The sequence below is a fragment of the Bos javanicus genome, chromosome 11, assembly GCF_032452875.1.
Source record: "Bos javanicus breed banteng chromosome 11, ARS-OSU_banteng_1.0, whole genome shotgun sequence".
In the NCBI taxonomy this organism is placed as follows: Eukaryota; Metazoa; Chordata; class Mammalia; order Artiodactyla; family Bovidae; genus Bos; species Bos javanicus.
Window position 1 is genome coordinate 48,797,269 of NC_083878.1, and position 7,887 is coordinate 48,805,155.

A 7,887-nucleotide genomic window follows, 5' to 3' on the forward strand; every position below is an offset into this window, starting at 1 on the left:
CGGCCCACGGGGTTTCCAGGGTGTCGGAGCTGCCGTCTGTGACCCAGGATGAGAAACAGGTGGTCCATCTGGGTCAGATTACCAGGCACGAAGCCTGGTAATCAGCAGTCATTTCTGAAAGCCCGGCTTGGCTTTCTGTCTGGGATCCAAAGCAGTGTTGTTGCCATGGACACCAGAAGTCCCTTGCCTGCGTCCAGAGGGAAAACTGAAGTGGCGGCCAGGAATTCTCAGAGCTGGCTGGGGAATAGGATGGAAGCAACTCAGAAGTGAGTGCCCATGGAGAGTAGCAGGGAACAGAAGAGGAAACAAGGAAGGAAGCTGAAGAGAACTTTCTTTCCCTTCCTTGGCTCCTCATCACACGTCCAAGGCACAACCAACCCTGCGTCAGAGCCCCAGCTGAACCAAATGGTCCCACCTACTATCTAGCTGTGGGCTCTCCCTAGAGCTGAGGCAGGGGCTCCATCAAAAGATGGTAGGGCCCGTAGTCTAACAATGCATTCCAAGCCTCACACAGGATGTAATTCTATGTACCTGCCCAGTACTTGCTGCTTTGTGAAACCACAGACACAAGAGAAAGACCTGTGGCCACAGGCTGCTCATAACAAACAGCTGTTTTTGCACGCCCAACCCTGGAGAGGGGCTTCCCTATGTCTAAGTCACCAAGTAACATAGGTGCCACTAGGCTCACCGCCAGGCTTCCCAGGTGGCGCTAGTGGTAAAGAACCTATCTGCCAATACAGGAGACATAAGGGACATGGATTCGATCCCTGCATTGGGAAGATCCCCTGGAGGAGGGCGGGGCAACCCACTGCAGTATTCTGCCTGGAGAATCCCATGGACAGAGGAGTCTTATGGGCTACAGTTCATGGGATTGCAAAGAGTCAGACACGACTGAAGCAACTTGGCATGCACGCACATGCACGCTCACCTCCAGGCCCATCGCTGGTGTCGTGACCAGAGGGATGGCCTGAGCCCCCAGCCAACATGGAAGAGGTCCTCTGGAGGTTGAGACAGATTAGATAGCTTGAGGGAAAACACCAGATCAGGAGAGGGCAGATCCAGCAGAAGGAAGCCTGGGCCACCAAAGGGTGACAAAGGCTCCATCAGGAATATGAGGGGCAGGCAGTTGACAAGGGGCAGGGCCCCTGCTTGCTTATGGCTCCTGAGGATCAAACCCTCTTCCTTCCCTCCCCTCATGCTTCCTCTTCCCCTTTTTCTTTTTTCCCTTTGATTCAGCAGCTTTTTTTTTTTTTTAAGTTATTTAAAAAATAATATTTATTTATATTTATATATTTATTTGGCTGCCCTGGATCTTAATTGTGGCACATAGGATCTAGTTCCCCTACCAGGGATTGAACCTGGGTCCCTGCATTGGCAGTGCAGTCTTAGCTGCTAGACCCAGTCTAGCAGCTTTTGACTCGGTTATTTCCCAAACAAATAAAGCCACCCCAATGGTTCCAGTTCTTCAATACTCCTTGGTTGTTCAAAATCATTTTTTCTGAGGTGAATGAGCAGCTGTGCCTCTCAGGCTTCTATTGATCTTATGTCAGTTGACTCCTACCCCAGGGTTGGGGGAGACTTTGGAAGGACATGTCCTGCCACAGGAAACCCCAGGTCTCATCAGTAGCATGCAGCCATCTCTAAGGTGGATTGTTTCCTTGGAAGGTCACAAACTTTATCCAACTCCCTGGAGTGTTGCTGTGACACTCTGGACTACGTGGATTGATTCATCCCTCACGTATACAGGCATCAGAACTCTGTTTGCCTCTAGGCTCTTCCTTGGGTCATCACATTCTCACAGGGTGATATTTGCCTGAAGCTTAGCTGCTTGGAGTGGAACCAGCCTTCTCACCATGGCTGGGCACACTCAGCCCATATAGTTCCTGTGGAACTCATGCCCTGGTGTGTCGAGACCTGAATGGAGTCTTTCTAGACCACAGACACATTATTAGCCTCCCTTATGTACTCGACCACCCCCAGGCTGGTCAGAACTACTTAAAATGCCCATCTGAGCCATTTGTCCAGTCGATAAGCATATCTGATCTTCACTGTTACATCTGCATCTCAATTGCCCTTTATTCTGCCCCAACAAACTGCTCAGAACGACTCTACCTTCCCTCCTGCCAGCACGCACTGCACCCAGCACTGGTTCCTAATGACATCCTGTGTGCACAAACCGTGCCGCTCCTGGAAAATTGGTCCCTATCCTCCTAGATCCAAAGCAGAAGTGGTTGCACCTTCTCTTTCCATGAGCATGCTTGCCACTCTGTTCTCAGAAGCTTGCTGTGACTTCCACATGGGGCCTCAGTGCCTCAGCTCTATAGTGTCTGCCCCCCATGCCCTCTTCCAGGGCAGCCTGAAGGCAGGGGCTGAGCTTCGCACCTTGTAGGTGCTTGTTACTTACCTATTACTACAGATAAGACAAGGCTCAGTTGAGTTCAGTTCAGTTGCTCAATCATGTCCAACTCTTTGTGACGCCATGGACTACAGCACACCAGGCTTCCCTGTTCATCACCAACTCCTGGAGCTTGCTCAAACTCATGTCCATCAAGCCGGTGATGCTATCCAACCTTCTCATCTTCTGTCATTCCCTTTTCCTCCTGCCTTCAATCTTTCTCATTTTCAATGAGTCAGTTCTTCCCATCAGGGGCCAAAGTATTGGAGCTTCAACTTCAGCAGCAGTCCTTCCAATGAATATTCAGGACTGATTTCCTTGAGGATGGACTAGTTTGACCTCCTTGCTATCCAAGGGACTCTAAAGAGTCTTCTTCAACATCACAGGTCGAAAGTATCAATTCTTCGGCTCTCAGCCTTCTTTATGGTCCAACTCTCACATCGGTACATGACTACTGAAAAATCATAGCTTTGATAATACAGACCTTTGTCAATAAAGTAATGTCTCTGCTTTTTAATATGCTCTCTAGGTTGGTCATAGCTTTTCTTTCAAGGAGCAAGCATCTTTTAATTTCAAGGCCACAGTCACCATTTGCAGTGATTTTGGAGCTCAAGAACATAAAGTCTCTCACTGTTTCCATTGTTTCCCCATCTATTTGCCATGAGGTGATGGGATGGGATGCCTTGATCTTTGTTTTTTGAATGTTGAGTTTTAAGCCAGCTTTTCCACTCTTCTCTTCATCAAGAGGGTCTTTAGTTTCTCTTTGCTTTCTGCCATAAGGGTGGTGTCATCTGCATATCTGAGGTTATTGATTTTTTTCCTGGAAATCTTGATTCCAGCTTGTGCTTCATCCAGCCCAGCATTTTGCATGATGTACTCTGCATATAAGTTAAATAAGCAGGGTGACAATATGCAGCCTTGATGTACTCTTTTCCCAATTTGGAACCAGTCCATTGTTCCATGTCCAGTTCTAACTATTGCTTCCTGACCTGCATACAGGTTTCTCAGGAGGCAGGTCAGGTGGTCTGGTATTCCCATCTTTTCCAGGATTTTTCAGTTTGTTGTGATCCATACAGTCAAAGGCTTCAGCATACTCAATGAAGCAAAAGTAAGTGTTTTTCTGGAATTCTCTTGCTTTTTCTATGATCTAGCGAATGTTGGCAGTTTGAGCTATGGTTTCTCTGCCTTTTCTAAATCTGCCTTGAATATCTCCGTGTTTTTGGTTCACGTACTGTTGAAGCCTAGCTTGGGGAATTTTGAGCATTACTTTGCTAGTGTGTAAGATGAGTGCAATTGTGCAGTAGTTTGAGCATTCTTTGGCATTGCCTTTCTTTGGGATTGGAATGAAAACTGACTTTTCCAGTCCTGTGGCCACTGCTGAGTTTTCCAAATTTGCTGGCATATTGAGTGCAGCACTTTCACAGCATCATCTTTTAGGATTTGAAATAGCTCAGCTGGAGTTCCATCACCTCCACTATCTTTGTTCATAGTGATATTTCCTAAGTACCACTTGACTTGGAACTCCAACACATCTGGCTCTAGGTGAGTGATCACACCATCATGGCTATCTGGGTCATTAAGATCTTTTTTGTAAGACAGATACTAAGAAGCTCTATTTAGAGAAGAAGATAACAGTGCATCAAGGGATCTTCCCTGGTGGTCCAGTGGTTAAGAATCTGCCTTCCAATGCAGGAGATATGGGTTCAATCCCTGGTGAAGGAACTAAGATCCCACATGCCGAGGGGCAACTAGGTCCACCCGCTAACAATTACTGAGCCCACGTGCTCTAGAGCCCATACTCCAAAACAAGAGAAGCCCAAGTGCCACAACTAGAGAAAGTCCTTGCACCACAACGAAGACCCAGTGCAAAAAATTGGGGACTTCCCTGGTGGTGCACTGGATAAGAATATGCCTGCCAGTGCAGGGCTTATGGGCTCAATCTCTGGTCTGGAGAGTCCACAGGCCTCGGTGCACCACAACTACAGAGCCTGTGTTCTAGAGCCTGGAAGCTACAAAAGGCCTCACGCCCTAGAGCCTGCGCTTGCAACAAGAGAAGCCACCACAATGAGAAGCCTGTGCCCTGCAAGGAAGAGTAGCCCAAGCTTGTCACAACTAGGGAAAGCCCAGACACAGCAGTGAAGACCCAGCACAACAAAAAATAAATGAATAAATAAAGATGTTCTTTTAAGTGCAGTAAGTACCTACTATATGCTAGGCATTATTCTGCACTTAGTTAATTCTCAGAACAACCCCATGAAACAAGTACCATTCCACTCCTTATTTTACAGTTAAAGAAGCAAGGACTGGGTACAAAGCACACTAAATCTCTCAGCTACTAAATAATAAAGCCAGGATTTGAACCCACAGTTTCCACTCTTAACCACTCACATATAAGGCTTTTCACACTAAGAATGGTCAAGAACTCGATTTTAGAAGTTTAGAGCTCTCAGCAGCAAATGGACGAGAGTAAAAATTTTGGTTCTGATCTTGACCTTACTCAACCAGACTAAGCCTCAATTTCCTCAAATGTAAAAGGAGCACAGGGATTTCTCTGGTGGTCCAGTGGCTTAGACTGCAAGCTTCCAATGAAGGGAGCCCGGGTTCAATCCCTGGTCAGGGAACTAGATCCCATAGGCTACAACTAAAGATTGTGCGTGCCACCACTAAGACCTGGCACAGCCAATAAATAAATAGATTAGATAAATAAATATTTTAAAAAACCTTTAGGGACTTCCCCGGTGTTCCAGTGGTTAAGAATCTGTCTGCCAACGCAGGGCACACAGGTTCAATCCCTGGTCTGGAAAGATCCCACTTGCCTTGAAGGAACCAAGCCCATGCAACACAATTCTAGGCATGAAGCCCACATGCCTAGAGCCCGTGCTGCGCAAGAGAAGCCACCACAATGAACAGCCCTCCCACCACAGCTAAGAATAGCCCCTGTTTGTCAATAGCCCACATGCCGAGAGCCCGTGCTGCGCAAGAGAAGCCACCACAATGAACAGCCCTCCCACCACAGCTAAGAATAGCCCTCAAGCACCAAAGAAGACCCAGCACAGCCAATAAAATAAAATAGTTTTTAAAAATCTTTTAAAAATGAGCACAGTAATAGTATTTTACTCAATTTTTTAAAAAAGTTTTAAAGTTTTAGGTGCTCAGTTGTGTCTGACTCTTCATGACCCCATGGACTATAGTCTGCCAGGCTCCTCTGTCCGTGGACTCTTTCGGGCAAGAATACTATTGGCAAGGTAGCCATTCCCTTCTCCAGGAGATCTTCTCAGCCCAGGGATAGAACTGGGTCTCCTGCTTTGCAGGCAGATTCTTTACTGTTTGAGCCACCAGGGTGATTTTAAAACTGCAAATCTGCTCTACTCTACAGCTGCAATGCCAGAGTGTGGTGGCCTTGTGAGGCTTTTAGATTTGAGCTACTGCTGCCAGCTCTAATCTCAACCCTCACAGAGAATTTTCTTGAAAACACTCAAGGTATGTATCCTTCAGATTTGATGGAGCCAGACTGTGCACTTTAGTTCAAGGCTATGCACTTGAACTCCTTTTTTTGGATACTGACTTTCCCTACAAGTCTCCCACCTGCTTCCACGACTGTTGCCCTTGGGTTCAGGGTCCACACTGTGTACCTGAGATGACTGGGTTTCTTGTGGGCATCGGTGGTGGACGCCCTGAACATGACTCAGTGTCCTTTATGTGAGGGTCACAGGGACACTTCTCTAACACAAGTGTTGTCTTCATCAAAGGCACAATGCTAAAAGGAGGGCAACTGTTTTGAGCTTCAGTTGCTGGTATTGCTTAGGCTGAAAATAATCCTTGTTTGGGAAAATATTTTGATAAACTGTGAGACATGGGGTAGGAGTCCAAGATTTGTGAGTTACCAAATATATGGCCAAGTAACTTAAGATATGGCACAGGCTGTTTTGCCTGAGATAAAGAGAGGACTTTGACCTCTGAGAAAGAGAAGAGGAAATTCAGCAAAGCCAGAGGAGGTATGGGGAGGGATGTCTGTAAGGTAGTGGGTGAGGTGAAGGCCAATGGCTGGGGGCCTATATTAATTTGCTAGGGCTGTCACAACAAAGTACTGTGGGCTGGGTGGCTTAAAATAAATTTAATTTTCTCACAGTTCTGGAGACTGACAGTCTGACATCAAGGTGGCCACAGGGTTGATTTCTTCTAGGTCCTCTTTCCTTGGCTTGCAGGTGGCTGCCCTCTCCCTGCGCCCTCACATGATCTTCCCTTGGTATATGCCTGTGTCCTAATCTCCTCGTAAGGACACCAGTCATCCTGGAGCAGGGCCCCTTCTAGTGACCTCATTTTAAACTTAATCACTGTGTATTTATTTTTTATTGTTTATAAAAATTATTTTATTTAAAATTAATTTTTATTGGAGTATAGTTGCTTTGCAATATTGTATTAGATTCTGCTATACAGCAAAGTGAACCAGCTATATAGATACACCCATATCCCTCCTTCATTGGATTTCCTTTCCACTCAGGTCACCACAGAGCACTGAGTAGAGTTCCCAAAGTTATATGGTAGGTTCTCATTAGTTATCTATTTTATACATAGTATCAATAATATATGAAAGTGAAAATTTTAGTTTAGTTTAGTCAATTCTTTGCCACCCCATGGAATGTAGCCCACCAGGCTCCTCTATCCATGGGATTTCCCAGGCAAGAATACTGGAGTGGGCTGCCATTTCCTTCTCTAGGGCCAACCTAGGGATAAACCCGGGGTCTCCTGCATTGCAAGCAGATTCTTTATTCCCTGAGCCACCAGGGAAGCTTGATGTCAATAGTGTATAGGGCATCCCTGGTAGCTTAGTTGGTTAGAATGAGAATCCGCCTTCAATACAGGAGACCAGGGTTCTATCCCTGGGTTGGGGAGATCCCTGGAGAAGGAAATGGCAACCCACTCCAGTATTCTTGCCTGGATAATTCCATGGACAGAGGAGCCTGGCAGGCTACAATCCATGGGGTCTCAAGAGTTGGACATAACTTAGTGACTAAACCTAAACCACCACCCATCAATAGTGTATAGATGTCCATCCCAATCTCCCAATTCATCCCACCACCACCACCCCTTACTTCATCTTTAAAGACACTATCTCTAAACAGAGTCACATTCTGAGGCACTGGGCTTAGGACGTCAACATATGAATTTGGGCAGGGGGGTTTAGCAAAGTTCAATCCATAATCAGAGCCAAAGGATATTTGAACACCACCCTGCATCCTCCCAACCTTGTCTTCCTGTGAAAATCTTCACTAGCTACTTTGTGTGAGTGGAATCTTTTGTAGAAGTCAAATAAAAGGTAAGCCTTGTGTCTGGGGCCATGTGGAGGGGAGGTAGAGCTTGTGGGATCAAGAGCCATGAGAAAGGAGGCTCCAGGGAAACAGAAGGAAACTTGGGACACGCTGTGGACTTCCTAGGGCCTGGAGACCTGGACTAGTATCTGTTTGTATCACTGATCATCTTTCCTTCTTGGT